The 16,224-nt window shown below is 40.7% G+C and overlaps 1 protein-coding gene across 5 annotated transcripts in view; it reads right to left on the reverse strand.

The window, feature by feature from the left end:
* The window catches only part of slc8a2b (solute carrier family 8 member 2b), a 106,819-nt gene that overhangs the window by 57,903 nt on the left and 32,692 nt on the right, over positions 1-16,224 (reverse strand). For 2 of the 5 annotated variants that reach the window (XM_069718272.1, XM_069718273.1), the window contains exon 2: positions 8,827-8,865. The exons of 2 other annotated variants lie outside the window; for them this stretch is intronic. The gene's annotated coding sequence lies outside the window, so the exon portion shown is untranslated. Of the gene's footprint in view, positions 1-8,826; positions 8,866-14,607; positions 14,749-16,224 lie in introns of all 5 variants that reach the window. One more of the 5 variants, XM_069718274.1, reaches the window with a different exon arrangement.

A 16,224-nucleotide genomic window follows, 5' to 3' on the forward strand; every position in this document is an offset into this window, starting at 1 on the left:
ACTGGTTACACGGTTGGTCAGGTTGCAGCCACAGGGGGAAGCCCAGAGGAGTTTCAAATTATTGTTGTTGTTGTTTTGTTTTTGTTTTGTTTTTTTGGGGGGGGCAAACTCTTACAATTGTACCGTCTGCCTTTGAAGCTTGTAAAAACAATCTGTTTTAGACCGAGCAGAATGTCTTGATATATGTCGTTTGGATTGTACAGCACAGAGGAAGTCTATGACATCAGCCCCGAAGCCCGAGACCCAAAAGCACTAAAAAGACCCAATAAATACTAATTTGAACATGCAGCCAAAATAAAACCTAGTTTATATTAGTATCTTGGAAACAACAATGGCAGCTTCATTTATGATGATTATGAGATACCCAGAAAGAGGTCGTAAGCCTGCCGTGTCAGGTTTTTATTTCACTGCTTTTTATTTCTCTGACACTTTTAGTAAAATGTTTAGTTTCTGTTCATGAAAGAAACTAATGCGATTAAAAACGACAACCAGCAGTTCTTCCTTTTTAAAGATCAGGTAACTGTCACGACTGTATAAAAGGTGTTAAACATTTATTAAAACAAAACCATGAACACATGTGCCATGAAGAATGGGGATTACAATGATACGGCTGAGTGGAAACTATTTACTCATGTCATAAATATCTGAAACAATTCTTTGGTACTGAGCTTGCGAATCGTGGTTTTATATCAGAATCTAAATTGTTTTAATGCAGCAGAAAAAGAAAAAAAAAACATTAAACATTTATCCTACTCAATATAAAAGTCATTCAAAAAAAGGTCAGGGATTGAAAAGTTCACTCCAGTCGGCTTCTTTTTGACAAGCTTACGAACGTAGACAGAAAAAGGTCGGCTGCTGTCACAGTGCAGCAGTTCAGCCCTGCTGGAAACTGATGAAACATGTCATGAAATATACAAACTGAAATAGAGAGCAACTGTGCTGCGGCCTGGCACTGAATGCAGAACAGCAAATGAAGTACAACTTTAAGGCCACGATACAAATAAATGTTCCTCGTTCGTCCTTTTTATCCACAGATAAAAAAAAAAAAAAAAATGGGTGCCATTTTAAAACAAGCAAGAAAATGTTTGGACTGATGATGATGTTAAAAACGGTCAGCGACATGCTGCAGCTGCGTCAACAGGCGCTTTGCTTTCTCTGAATAGTTTCCCCTGAATAGTTTGAGAAGGACGTGGTTGAGCTGGATGCCTCGTAACGGCGACTCTATTTGTCTCTGTCGCTCCATAGCGAGAAATTCATGTTTGTTTGTTTGTTTTTTTTTTTTAAGTCTCTTTTTGTTGCAGTGACTTAGTCAATGAAGGAAAAATAAAGATATTACAGCACAGTTGGAGTTCGGAAACTCAGATTTAATCTGTAACGGTTACTTTGATTTTGTTTCCCGAGTTATTTGAGAGCCAAAAAACCCAAATCAAACCACTTTACGCATCACGCCCTGAATGATAATCTGATAAGGGCAGCACTGTTCACTCCCTGTATGGAAAGTGAGACGTGTTACCTGGTTTGAATTTAAAACAGATTTTCTGCCTCCTTGCCTCAGGATGTTCTCAACTCAACTGCTCCTCTCCTCCTTCCTCCTTTTCCAAGTTTTCCTTCCCTCATTTCAAAGTTTATTCTCTTTATAAACGGTATATTGATTGACACAGGAACTAATAATGGAAGTACGAGCAGTCGAGTTTCTTCCTCTCTTGCATTTTGGAGGTATTACTCTGCAAAGTTCTCGCACTCGAGGACGTCGAACAGACATCCTGCACACACTCGGTTCAGTCTTTATATCCTCAGACCAGAAGAAATCCACCTGATGAATTCAATAAATTGTACCTGATGAGGCCCTGCGGACCAAAAGGTTGATACAAGGGATTGACAGTATGAAGGACGTTTTCTTTCTTTGACACCTCGAGGTATAAAACATCCCAATCATGCAGGTGAATGTGTTTTAATAACAGGAGGTCAGATGAAAGCAGATTTCATAAATGCCTTGTTTTACTCTCCACTCTGTGAGTCACAAATGCGGGATGCGCCCGCTGAGGCCTCGTCCCTCGTGATAATTCACTCTTTTTTTTTTTAATGTCGCACTAAATCACAGCAAAAGACTAAAGCAGCCTCGCAATCAGCCTGATGACGGGAACAAGGTGCTCTGGTCTCCGTCGTTTGGAGATTATGCAGGCATGACCGGCTGTAACACATTTTGAAGGTCTTATGAAGCATGAAGCTTTAAAACGACAACTCATAATCCATCTGTGCATCAGGTGTCTGTGTGTGGGATAGCTCAAAATGTTCACTTTCTGTATCCAGAGTGTGTGTTTGTGTAAGTGTGTAAAGTAAATGTGTGTATTTTGACGGACGCTTGTATTCACACACACCCTTCTGATTACGACTTATTCATCTTTAGTATGTGTGTGACATCTGAGTGTGTGTGTGTGTGTGTCCAACTTCATAAAAGGCCATCTCAGCTCGAGGTATAATCATTTTGAAGGGTATTAATACCAGTTATTACTTTGTGTCGTGTTTATTGGTTCATAAATTAAAAACTGAGAACACACAGCCACCGGCTTTCAGGCATTCACAGAGCCATAATAAAATGCCTGACCTATTTATAAAGCATCTACGTAATGAACAAGAGAAACAGAAATATTCAGAACACATGAAAGAAGAGGTGCAGTTATTTTGAAGATCGTCTCTCAGCAAACAAATCAAGCACTGCTAAATAAAAAGGACAATAAGGTATAAATAGAGTTTTTATCTGATGTTTATGGTCAAATTTGAGAATGCACCGATGATTAACTGAAGTGTTTGTAAGTGAAGGGCTTGAATGTTGATTCGTTTTATTGATATCAGAAATATGTTTATGAAATTATTTTTATATTTCTTTGATAAAAAGCAAATTAAAGGAATATAAGGAATTTAATTCATCTTCCAGAGTATTTTTTTTTTTAATGAATCCCACATTCCCATGAATGAGATGGATAGAAGGACTCATTAACTGGCACGACATCGATCATTATTTCCAGCAAACAATGAGTCAGCAAACACCGATGTTATTGAACCTTTCCTACAAAACTTCAACTGAAACTTCTAATCTGATTCAACAGAAATGAAGCACAACATTTGAGACATGTTGATGTGTAGAGCCTCGTCTCCCCACAGTGTCAGGGCTTTGACGGACAGTTGATTGTAGAAAAACTGTACGACAGCTAGAAGCTTCTTTGGTTAAGTCGACGTGAAAATGCTAAATATTTGTGTGGCTGCTCTTTCAGGGGCCAACTCCAAAACTCAACTTCAAAGTGGCACCAAATACCGAGAACCGAGACGTCTCTCTCTTTCAAACTTCATTGAAAGCGAGTGTGTGTGTGTGTGTGTGTGTGTGTGTGTGTGTGTGTGTGTGTGTGTGTGTGTGTGTGTGTGTGTGTGTGTGTGTTGTGTGTGTGTGACTGCAAGCCATCCATCTCCCACCCACAGCCGTCCTCTGTAATTACAGTGGCCTGCCGTCGCTCCATGCCAGCTAATACTCCCCTCATTATTGTGTGTGTGTGTGTGTGTGTGTGTGTGTGTGTGTGTGTGTGTGTGTGTGTGTGTGTGTGTGTGTGTGCTTATCAAATAGCCAAAGTCCCACCACCTCCTCCGCTCCTCGGTAATCACACCCTACATCAGCTGTCACCTTCTCTGAGATGAATCAAGAGGCTCAAGGCACACACACACACACACACACACACACACACACACACACACACACACACACACACACACACACACACACACACACACACACACACACACACACACACACACACACACACACACACACACACACACACACACACACACACACACGCTGTATCGTACAAAGCACCTTTTCACATTAAACATGAAGGATGTGAATGCATATGTGGTGATCACTGAAGCCTGCCTTCGTTTAGTGCTTAACAAGATAATCTGATACCCGAGATAAGAATTAGCACACGCCCACACACACACACACACACACACACACACACACACACACACACACACACACACACACACACACACACACACACACACACACACACACACACACACACACACACACACACACACACACACACACACACCATCATCAGTACAAGCACATCAACACATATCACTGCTGTGCTACTAATATACGATACTTGTTATCAATCCTCAGTGATGTGCAGCCAGTTTGAATTAAACGGGCTGCAACTTTTCATTATTTTTATGATTGAATGAATGAATGGCTTCTTTGTCAATGATGATGGATTTTGAATACATTTCATGTATGTGTTATAACTTATGACAAATTTAGTTACGTTACCCAAAACCCTGATCTTCTCTAAAACCTTAGAGATGGTGTGAGGATGTGTTGCTGACATTAGAGGGCGTTTATAGCACTACTTCGTTTTTAACATTTAAATTAGACCTGATTTTATTTTCTTGTAAACATTTCAGGTAACTTTAATAGTTATTGATTAATCACCACCGGCACCAATGACTGTGCAGCTGGTCAGAGTGATGAGATGATGGAGGAAGAAGAGATTGTGGGTGTGGGCTGGCAAATCTGCACTGCAGAGAAGAAGCTGTAGTTTGGAGAGATTTAAAGATGCAAAAAGAGGAAAAGGAGTCTAAAAAAAAGAGCTGCAGCAGAGAGACTGAGAGGAGGAAGGTGGTGGAGGTGGTGGTGGTCAGAAAACTGTCAGAAACTGAAAATAAATAGCAAATGGAAAGCGATAAGATGCGAAAACATAGGAGAGTGAAAGAAAAAGCTAACAGAGAGGAGAGACGATGAAAACATCAGACGAAGAGTGAGAGGAAGCAGGTGATCGTGAGAAACAAAGTGAAAACGTGGAGGAAGGTTGGAAAGCAGGACTGTGGGAAACAGAACAAAAATAAGACTAAATCTAATGAACTGTTAAGCTAATATTACACAACAAGTAGTTCTGACCCAGCGATCTGATTGGTCAACTGAACCTTCATATAATATTCAATATAATGTTGTTTTTACTTGTCATAGGTCTATTAAATGACCCATTTAGTGAAGTCGGATCTCCTTTGGTCCTTTTTGGTCCCTCTGATCACCCGGACCGTACCACCACGGATAGTCACGCACTTTAAATCCTGGCGGCGGCTAGCTGGACCGGTTTGGTTTGAACACACGCTGGGATTTCCACTCTGGGAGTCCGAGTACGACAACATAAATAGATTCGGATGGTAATTGTTTGGATCGTAGAAACGTACAGAACCAAGGAAGCCTCTTACCAAAGTGAACATCCCCCGTGCGTATAAAAGGTTCAGAAGCAAACTCTCACCGTCTCACTCCGATTAGAGAATATGTTTGTGTGTGTTTTTGGAGAGTTGGTGAGGCTAAGTGGGTGATGAAGACAAACATAACCTTTCATCTGCACTCTTTCTTGACCTTATTAGGATGTGTCGACTGAGGGAAAGCCACAAACGCACACATATTTCAGCAGGAGAGAATAGTGTGTGTAGTGTGTGTGTGTGTGTGTGTGTGTGTGTGTGTGTGTGTGTGTGTGTGTGTGTGTGTGTGTGTGTGTGCTTGTTTAAGAAGACACATTTTCCTTTCAGCCTTGTCCCTCCTGCTCGCCCTCAGTCTCTCTCTCTCACACACACACACACACACACACACACACACACACACACACACACACACACACACACCCAGATGCATCCTTAAGTCCCAACTGGTCTCTCAGAAAACCAATAACTCCCCCCCTCCCTCCTCCACCCACTCACACAATCCTGCCACTCGTCTACCGACCGCTGTATCCAGGCAGAAGCAATTATAGAGATGACACACAGAAACGTAACCCTTTATGGACACAAGACTATTTACGTCTGCACACACGCATGCACACACACACGCACACACACACACACACACACACACACACACACACACTGATGGCGGCTGCATGGCTCTTGTATGCATTGAAAGACAGTAAGTTGTTCACACTGTTTAGATATTCTTTTTTTTCTGCATTCAAAATGATCATTTTACCAGAAACACATGAGAGAAGACTGTTTAACTGGCTTTCTGGAAACATTATATATATATATGTATATATATATATATATATATATATATATATATACATATATATATTTGTATTATAAACGTATTTACTTTTGCATGTGGTTTGACCAAGGATCTATATTTGCATGTCATTTCTAAGTATTTCTAATGATCTCATGAGGCCAAAAGGAAAATTCGTCATGACAGACAGTCAAAACCAAGAGCCCCAACTAACACGTCTGAAATCCAAGGCAGACGCATTGATTTCACGTCTTTTTCACACACGACGGATGTTAGCTCCTTCTAATGGAAAAATATGGATTATGGATCAATCATTTTCTCCCAGTAGCCCAAAGCTACTCGCGTGCATCAAGCTCTGCTGTTGGGTGAAAGTGAAGGATTGTGGGGGTAAATACATTCATGAGAAGCGGGGGCTAGAAAATAAATAAATAAATAAAAAACATGGTTATCCTCTGATGTTCACCAGTTTGTATTCTACAAACAGAAGGGCCGGGAGCTCGGGGAAATATGATGGCCTTTGTCAAACAAAGCCTGGATAATTGAAGGAAGATGTGTGTGTCTGGGAGAAGCTGACACCGCCGTGCCTGAATGTTTGTTTGTGTCTTCAGGTGTTTGTTTTTTCTTTTCAAGTGTTTGTGAAGGTTAAGAAACAAACACGTATCACAAGGTTGTCTTTTCAGTAAATAAAAGAGGAGATAATAAAAACAGATTTATGAAATTGTCGTATCGCATCGCCCGCTTCTCCTTCTACATCAGACAAACCACTCATTTCCCATTAAATCGCACCGTTTCTGCGAGACGGACCAAAAACAAGCCAACGATAAAAACAGAGAGGGTGTCCCGTGGTTGAGGGTTCACGACCTACTACGTAGTAACGTAGTTCAGATCGGGATGAAGACCTCGAAGCTGACGGAAAACAAACAGAGCCGGCCTCACTCGACACCGAACACACGATGGATCGTGGACTGAATGATCGCACTTTATTTTTTCCTACTTTAAGTTCGGTTTTGAGTTCATTGCAAATAAAAAAAAAATTAAAAACAATTTAAAAAAGGAAATATGTTTTTTTTAAGAAACACAACAGTCATGAATCTTTGAAACTACATAAAAACAATAAGAACATAACTGGCATGAAGCACAGAGCAGGGACAGACAGAAACAACAGGAAAATCACATTTTGAATTTCACGAGACTTCTGAGTTTCCGTCTATTCTACATTTAATTGAATTTATCATGTCCTTCAAACACACACACACACACACACACACACACACACACACACACACACACACACACACACACACACACACACACACACACACACACACACACACACACACACACACACACACACACACACACACACACTGTGCAGACATAACCACTGAACAAACAGTTGCTCAAAGCTAATAGTCGAATAAAAACGAGGGTAATAAAGTGTTAGTGAAGAGATGGAGGTGATTCACCCGAGCATGACAATGATCCCTTAGTGCATCACTAGGGAGCGAGGACAAGATTTACACGGGGCGTCTCATCCTATTGGACTTCTGCCCGCATCACTACGGGTCGGTCCTCCAATCAGAAACATGAATGACTTTAATCGGTGAGCTGCGCTGAACTGAGCTGCGCTGAACTGACCACAGTCACCGTCGTCATTACATCTCAGAGATGGAGGGGATGAACGAGGGGTGGTGACTAACATCGAGCGCAGGAGGTTAACTGCCTTCACGATCCGAGAATCAACGGTTCAGTTATCGAGAAGAGAAATAGAGACACGGACAGATATAAAGGTATGAAAGATGAAAAATAAGTCGGTGGGAGGTTTAAGGCCGGAAAGACAAAGACGACGATGATGAAGTGAAAATACAAGAATTATATCAAAATGAGAAATCATGTGTTTTAAATACTCTAACATCATAAAAGATTCTTTCCCTTGTATGAAGTGTATTTGTTGTTGTTACGTTGTTGAGAGGTTAGACAGGGATTAGATATATCTGACTGGGTAAATATTATTTTCATGGCAAATAAGTTGAATGATGAAGAAAGAAAAGAGTCAATAGTCACTTTTCTCCACCGGGGCTTAACTGACAACATCAAGTAGGTCTGAACTGCTGGTACTTTTATGAAGAACATTAAAACTTGACATCAACTGAGAGTTAAAGTCAAAAATCTGATTTGAAAGAAAAAAAAAAGAAAATATCTTAAAGCAAAGAGCAAAACAGAAGAAACAGCAACAACAACAAAAGAAATTGAGAAAGAGAAAGCAAAACAAAATAGCTGAAAAGGGTTTGAGGCTCGTGCTGCAAACATGAACTTCTGACGAATCTCTCACACACACACACACACACACACACACACACACACACACACACACACACACACACACACACACACACACACACACACACACACACACACACACACACACACACACACACACACACACACACACTGATATCTGGTGACACAGAGCAGCAGTGCTTCGTTTCCTGGCTCTAGATATCAGCAGTGAGATGTTTAGTATTCGGAGGGAAGGACAGAGAACAGAGGAGAGGCTGAGCTGGCATCGGGAACAAAAGCAGTCTCTTCATGACTGTCTCACTGAGCCTCTTGTGGTGTGTGTGTGTGTGTGTGTGTGTGTGTGTGTGTGTGTGTGTGTGTGTGTGTGTGTGTGTGTGTGTGTGTGTGTGTGTGTGTGTGTGTGTGTGTGTGTGTGTGTGATTGCACTATTTACACTCAAGCAAAGAAGACAGTTTACTTACCCCAAACCAAACTCATGGGGTCGTGGGGGTTCAGCTGCCCTGAAACAGAAGACCAAATGTAATCGGTGGACGCCCTGGAAACAGAATTTTCTCTATAAAAACCTGATTAACAGCTTGAAGAGTCACATTTTCAGTAACACATTCACAGATTTACACACTGTAAAGTCTGCCCTGATGTCCCGAGAAACCGAACCAAATAGGTCAAAGCTTGGAAGTGTTTGGCTGAAAAAAAGGATTTCTCAACTATGGACAATCATTGAAAGGACGTTTCTGTTGAGAGCACGTCTTTCTCCGGAGATCATCAGTGACTGCAGCCCACACAGAGCGACACCGTCGACGACTCACGGTGGGCTTTTACTCAGCGACTGCTCCGATCCTTTCAAACTCGCACTTAGTTAACTAGCGGTGATAATTGTGTTTCTTGCTTTTGCCACGCAGTGAATTAAACAGTTTCGAGAACCTGCCTAGAGAGCACTCAGCGTCAGAAAGCGGAGGCCGATGACGAGCAGCTCGTTCCCGCCTCACGACGTACCGTCTCTTTGTCTGTCTGGCTCTTCTGTTGTTGAGACGTGCTTGAGATAGTGATGAGGGCTCCAAACTGCGGAGAACCAGCCCATGTAGATTTGAATATTGATCACGGTGCACGAAAGAAACAGGAAAAGGGTATGCGTGTGTGTGTGTGTGTGTGTGTGTGTGTGTGTGTGTGTGTGTGTGTGTGTGTGTGTGTGTGTGTGCGCGTGAGAGACACACGGGAGAAGAAAAAGATGATAGTGTACATCATGCTGAAGCAGCCAGCAGACAGATGAAAGAAAAGCTAAACACTGCCTAAGAGAAAGAGGCGAGTGTGTTTCCAAACATTCATCTTAGAAAATGTTGTAAGTCACTGAATGGAACAGGATGTGCGTAATAGAAACAATATGAACCAGAGACTAAGGATTTAGACCAGAAGAAATGTCCTGATCCCGATCTGAGCACTTTGATGTCGTGTATACGTCTGATCCGATACTCATCTATTTACCTAAAGTGACAAATCTGGGTGTAGTCACGGATTCAGACTTCAATCTGAACAGACATATTAAGACAATTACAAAAATCAGCCAGCTATCACCTGAAGAATATATCGAGGATTACAAGATTTATGTCTCAACAGGATTTGGAAAAACTCATCCGTGCATTTATCTTCAGTGGACTCGACTACTGTAACGGTGTGTTCACAGGTCTCTGTAAAAAGTCAGTCAGACAGCTCAGCTCGAGTCCTCAATGAGACCAAGAAAGACGTTTCGGACGGATCTCCTTTCTGTTCCCACAGTCGGAACTAAACGTGGATTTTACGCTCCACACATCTGGAACAAACTCCCAGAAAGCTGCAGGTCTGCTGCAACTCTCAGCTTTAAATAAAGACTGAACACTTTCCTGTTTGCTGCCTTTCACTGAACCACATTTGAGGATCTTGATGAATTTCTTGCATTTCTGTATTTTATGTCTCACATTGCACTGTAACTTTTGTCCTATTTTTTTTTAGCTTGCTTTATTTATTTTATTTTAATGTTTTAATCAGTGTTTAATTGTCCTTTTCTTTCGCCTGATGTTTTGATGCTTTTAATGGTTTAATGTGAAGCACTTTGAATTGCCTTGTTGTTGAAAGGTGCCGTACAAATAAACTTGCCTTGCCAAAATTACTGATATGTTATGAATGAAAGATTAACAGGGAGAATTCGACTCCTGAAATTAATTAATTAAAATTAATTTTGGCCTGTTTCATTCAGTCACGTTCATCAGTGACAGCTGAAATCATCTGCTGCCCATCACCTTTGTCAGTTTAACCCATAAAGTGCGGACACACAATGCGAAGCTGCCTGAACTCAGACTCACGTCACGTTTCATATTTCACACTGTTATGAAGTGAGAATTGAAAAGCTCACACGGTGGAGCTGGCCGTCATTACTGGGAGCAGCGCTGCAACACTACCAAGCTGAGGTGGACAAAACAAAACACAGACGACAACAGCAAGGAAGACATTTCGTCCACTTTTTTTTCCTTCAGTAGAGAGTGAGCCATTAAAACATCTCCCGAATCTGCCCTGATACCTACAGCGTCTCTCAGGACATGTCTGCCAAATATAAAAAAAACAACCGCTGTTAGGTTCAGATCTGTCTCTGCAACATGAAGCTTGCTGGCATCTTTACTGGATAGCAGAGCTTGTTAGTTCCAGTGAGGAGACGACAGGACTAGAAATAAAATCACCGCACTTCACTCTGCTGTTAACCACCTACAAGGGACAGATTATTCTGAAATAAAATAAAACTGTCCATCTGCCTGCTCAACATTCAATAACAAATCTGATGTTTTGTGTTGGCAAAAAAAAATGTTTGTCCTTCATGTTTGACTGACAAATTTGCTTTAGATGCCACAAATGAATTTCACAACATGAAACCAAAAACATACTTTTTAACAGTCCTAGTTGTTTAACGTAATTCACGTTGACGTAGAAAATCTGGTTGGAAGAGTAGAACTACGGTTTGAGATGTCCTACTATAGGGAACACCATGGCAACCGATCAGAGGCGGGTCATGATGACAGAGGAGCAGATTTGGGATATATGAGAGAAATTATTCTAAGGAGAGAGCCAGCACACACACACACACACACACACACACACACACACACACACACACACACACACACACACACACACACACACACACACACACACACACACACACACACACACACACACACACACACACACACACACACACACACACACACACACACACACACACACACACACACACTGCTCTCTTGCTGTCTCACAACTTTGTTGGACCTTATTTTTCACTACTAGTTGATAAGATAAGATAACATGACCATGAGCTGTTGTTTGTGTGGGTGTTTCTGGTTTTGCAGTGTGTGTGTGTGTGTGTGTGTGTGTGTGTGTGTGTGTGTGTGTGTGTGTGTGTGTGTGTGTGTGTGTGTGTGTGTGTGTGTGTGTGTGTGTGTGTGTCTGTGTGTGTGTGGTGAGACAGGCAAAGGAGTAACACAAAAGAAGTGAACATAAAAAAATAAAATAAAAAAAGATGCAGGTCAACAAATAAAAGGAAGTTGAGCGATTCGAGGGTTCGAATGTGTCAAGCACACTTGGTCTCCTCGTCTTGTTATGATGCTGCCAGGACCTACAAACACACACACACACACACACACATTTTTGCAGGACATATGGTATTGCTAAAGTGCAACAGTAAACCAGGGAAGCAGGTATGTGTCGGGACAACAAAGCAAACACACACCTCCTGTCGCAGAGCAGATAAAATTGCTGGTGCTTAACAGTAAACAGCGTTGCACCTCAGGCAATAATACCGGCAAGTTCATACCCACACAAACACGCACAAGAGGAACTCAATAAAGTGAAACAGGGCTGACACCTTCACGATAATATGAGAGGTGGGTCCAAAGGCCAGAGTGTGCTGCACATTTAACTCGCATTGATTTTCTCTTCTCCAACTCTGCTGCTCTGCGAACAAACAGGCGAGTCTCTGGCGAGTCTCTCCAGAGTTGAGTTGAGCTGAGTTCTTCATGTGGCTTTCACAATAAAAAAATATCATTAAATGCTTATTATCAAAGGAGGTGATTACATATTACTGTATACTACAGAAAATCATACACTCATCAAGTTGTAACTGCACTTTGCTTTTGGGTGTGCATCCAGCAGGTCTACGTGTTGAATTAACATGAATTAAACATCATCTAAAGCTCTTATTTTGACAGCTGATGTAGTCGTTGTTTCTATATTAAAGTCACAGACGGTCTGTTCTGGAAAGCTGTGTCACTTTTATGATTTATTTTTGTAACTTTTAGCCCCACGGTTCTCTAAGTTCAATAAATAAATTAAAAAAAGATTAGAACTAACATAGTTATGTGCACCGTGATTATTATCACAGGAATATTTCATATTCTTGATTGTTTCTGAAATTGCAATTTTTTCAAATTCGCGCAATTTTACGCAAAAAATTTGGCCGCAAAAATCAAGTATTTTTTATCGTAATAATCACAAAAAAAACCTCTGCGAAAGTCTGGAGGGGCCGATATTTGTTTTTCTAACATAACAAGAAACCTCAAATCAACAACATGACAACGTAACTTCCTGCATAAAACGGCCAACTTCTGCCTCTCCACTGATATTTGATTCACAGTAAGGCGAGCAAAGCTTGAATTACGATGCTTTTAAAAGGTTATCTTGTTTACATTGATGTCTGAATTGAAGTCATTAGTCTTGTAATGTGTGTGAATGTGGTTTCTTACGGTGTTTCGCTTAACTCTGCCCTCACATTGCAAAGCATACATTGCAGAAATATGACTTCGCAAATACAGAAATACATACATTGACAAGCGTCTGTCTAGAAATTATCTTAATTATTCTTAATTATCTGTTGATAAATTACAAACGTTTGGGTATTCATAGTAATCAGTGAACTTCCACGCCTTTAACATGCATATTGCTTGTTATATATTTTAACTTTATTTGTGTTTAACTTGATCTCTTCTTATGCATCTCATTTCTTTCTTATGTTTTTAAATGTTCCTTTATATCTGTTTTTAGGTGAAACACTGGATGTCATTTTCTTGCTGCAAAGCACATTTCTTGTATGAAAGGTACTATACAAATGAAGTTTATTATTATTATGTGTGAAGAAGAAAAAACACTGGTCTAAACCGATAAATCATCAGTTACCATTGCTGCTGCAATCCCCCCGGGTTGGATCCGAGACCTCAACAGACTGAACCTTTTAGCTCCAATACAAGCGAGCTGCTCACAGCAGACCTCAATTAACAAGGATGGAGAAGGCAGATTTATCAAAGCCACACACAATAGTTGGATAATTGAGTATTCGGCTCCCACTGGATCGCTACCTGCTGCGTTAAAGGCAGATCCACTCATCAGAATTTTTTTTTAATGGTGCCCATTCAGTCCATAACAACAGAGACAAAAACAAGAGGAGGATTTCCTATTTGAAGAGCACTACATCATGTTTTTGGTCATTTACAAGTCCATTTTCAAAAACCAGCTGCACATCCATTATGAGCTCTGGCCACCAGAGCATTTTATTTCCCACATCCACAACCGCAAATAGGGCAATTTGCAAGAGTCAAGCTGAGGTCCAGACCATCAGCTCTCTGAGCCTACTCAGTGTAAAGTGGGTTGGTGAGAAGTCACACTGATTACAGCAGAAGACACATTTCCAGAAGGCTTAGTTGCTGTTTTCCACCTTTTAAGGTTTAACAAATAAAATAAAATAAAAAAATATTTTAGATCTGGACTGGTTTCAGAAACAACAGACTACTTGACTGACTTCTTCCAGGCTGATTATTAATCTGATGCATTGATGGTCAGCTGCATGAGCATTAATTTTGGTATTAAATACAGAGGGTTCAACTGGATCTGACGCGGTATAGTACAACAACAATCTGTAAGCATTATGTAATCTATGTAACACAGTAGATTTCCTGTGTTAAGTTTAGTCCTGTCTTTAGGTCGCTCTGGGAGTGAATGAAACACGGCAAATGTTTGCAGTTTAAAACAAGGAACTGAACTGCAATTTATTATAGTTATTAACACGCACAGGAAATCAAGGGAACAGCATAAAATAAAAATAACAAATTCAAATAATAACCCCAATAGGTAGGTAGGTAGGTAGGTAGGTATATACTTTATCAATACCGGTATTTCTCTCACAGTCAGTCAGTGTATGTCTGGAGGCTCTCAGCCGAACTCTTATCCGAAACCTTTTGCTCGTCGGTGCTCCTGCAGGAGAATCCATGAAGCCCAAAGATGATCAGGGGTCGCAGGGTCACTCAGCTCCAGCGCTCTGTGGAGGTTTCTGGGGATTGCTGTCTCCATCACAGATCCATACAAACAAAAACAACCTGCATACAGCAGAATTTAATACGATGTCAGTACTGTAATTTATAAACTCTATTGTTGGTGTAACAGTAAATGACCAGTAATATAGTATTACACACACATATATATATAATATTCACTATGGTCAATATTAACATACCAACATATTTCACACATGTCCTCATGTCTCAGTGACATCACTTATACCTAACAGACATTATTTAAACGTCCACCGTTACTAAGCAACACACTCAACAGCTGTTCTCAATCTGACCGTTTACTTCTGGCGCTAAAAACAAGAAAGTGACGTCATCGTTCCCGCTCGGTTCAACAGGTCCCGACATTAGATAGCCCCGTCCCGCACATGTAGCTCCACAATCACAGATATCAACCACTTAAAATAATATTCATCAACAAATTCATATTTATCTCCGACTGGTTGTTGTTCTCTTCTCTCCTGATCGGTATCTTTAGCCCAACTAAACAACTGTTTACAACTGTCCTCCTTTGTAGCTACGGCTAACGTTCATTTTACATTTGAAAGACAGTAAACAGGAAAATAGCTTTAGAGACAAGTGGAACTCAGCACGGCCATCTGATTCTTCTCATCGTTAGCCCTCAATCAGTGCAGGCAGGCAGACAGACAGACAGACAGACAGACAGACAGACAGACAGACAGGTTACTAATTCAATTACAATTGTACTTTTGTTTTTTTCTGTTAGCTGCTCTAGAAAAAACCCAATCAGCTCTGACAATGCTGTCATAGATTCTCTCTGATCTCTGGTGTACCCAGATTATTGCATGAGGCAGGAGGGTCCGAGCATCCTCGGTTTGTTTTCAGGTCACGGCGGATTGTAGAGTTTAAAGGAGGAAGAAAGAGGCAGAGTCTTAGAGAGGTTATTTATTTACTTAAAAAATTATGAAAGAAATCAGTCAAACATCTATGACACATAATAACACATAAACTGCTCAGGAACAATAAGAGCTTAAAAGTAATATTAAATGAATTTAAATAGAAGTTGTGTATAATTGTGTCCCATAGCAACTACGCTTTTTTTGCACTCTAGTTATCGTGTAAAAGTTTTTTCTCTGAACAGTTTGTGTTGCTTTCCAAAATGAAAAACTGGATTTACTGGTACTGTTGCAGCTGAGGGACCGAAAGGGGACTTTAATATTGTAACAGTTGTCTTAAAGCTGTGTGCATCCAATGATTGAGTGTCTCCAGAATGAGTGTTTAAACATGCAGATCACGTTTCAACTCTCACTGTGAATTAACATAGATTTTTTTTAATACTCAGAGCTGAGGCGGGCTCGAAGAAGGACGTGTGTGCCTGATAGAAATACCCCGTACACTATAATTAGTAGTGTGATATAGCACGGATCATGCTATACTTTTTGCTTTCAACCTTCTGTGTTTAAAAATGTACTTTAAATTCAAAGGACACAGAAAAAAGCTGGCTTACGTAAAGATGATGGTATTATGTCAGAGTGAACAACC

The sequence above is a fragment of the Brachyistius frenatus genome, unplaced genomic scaffold (genome assembly GCF_029030835.1).
Source record: "Brachyistius frenatus isolate BFR_SWC_R1_liver_20210118 unplaced genomic scaffold, ASM2903083v1 Contig_189, whole genome shotgun sequence".
NCBI classification, from domain to species: Eukaryota; Metazoa; Chordata; class Actinopteri; family Embiotocidae; genus Brachyistius; species Brachyistius frenatus.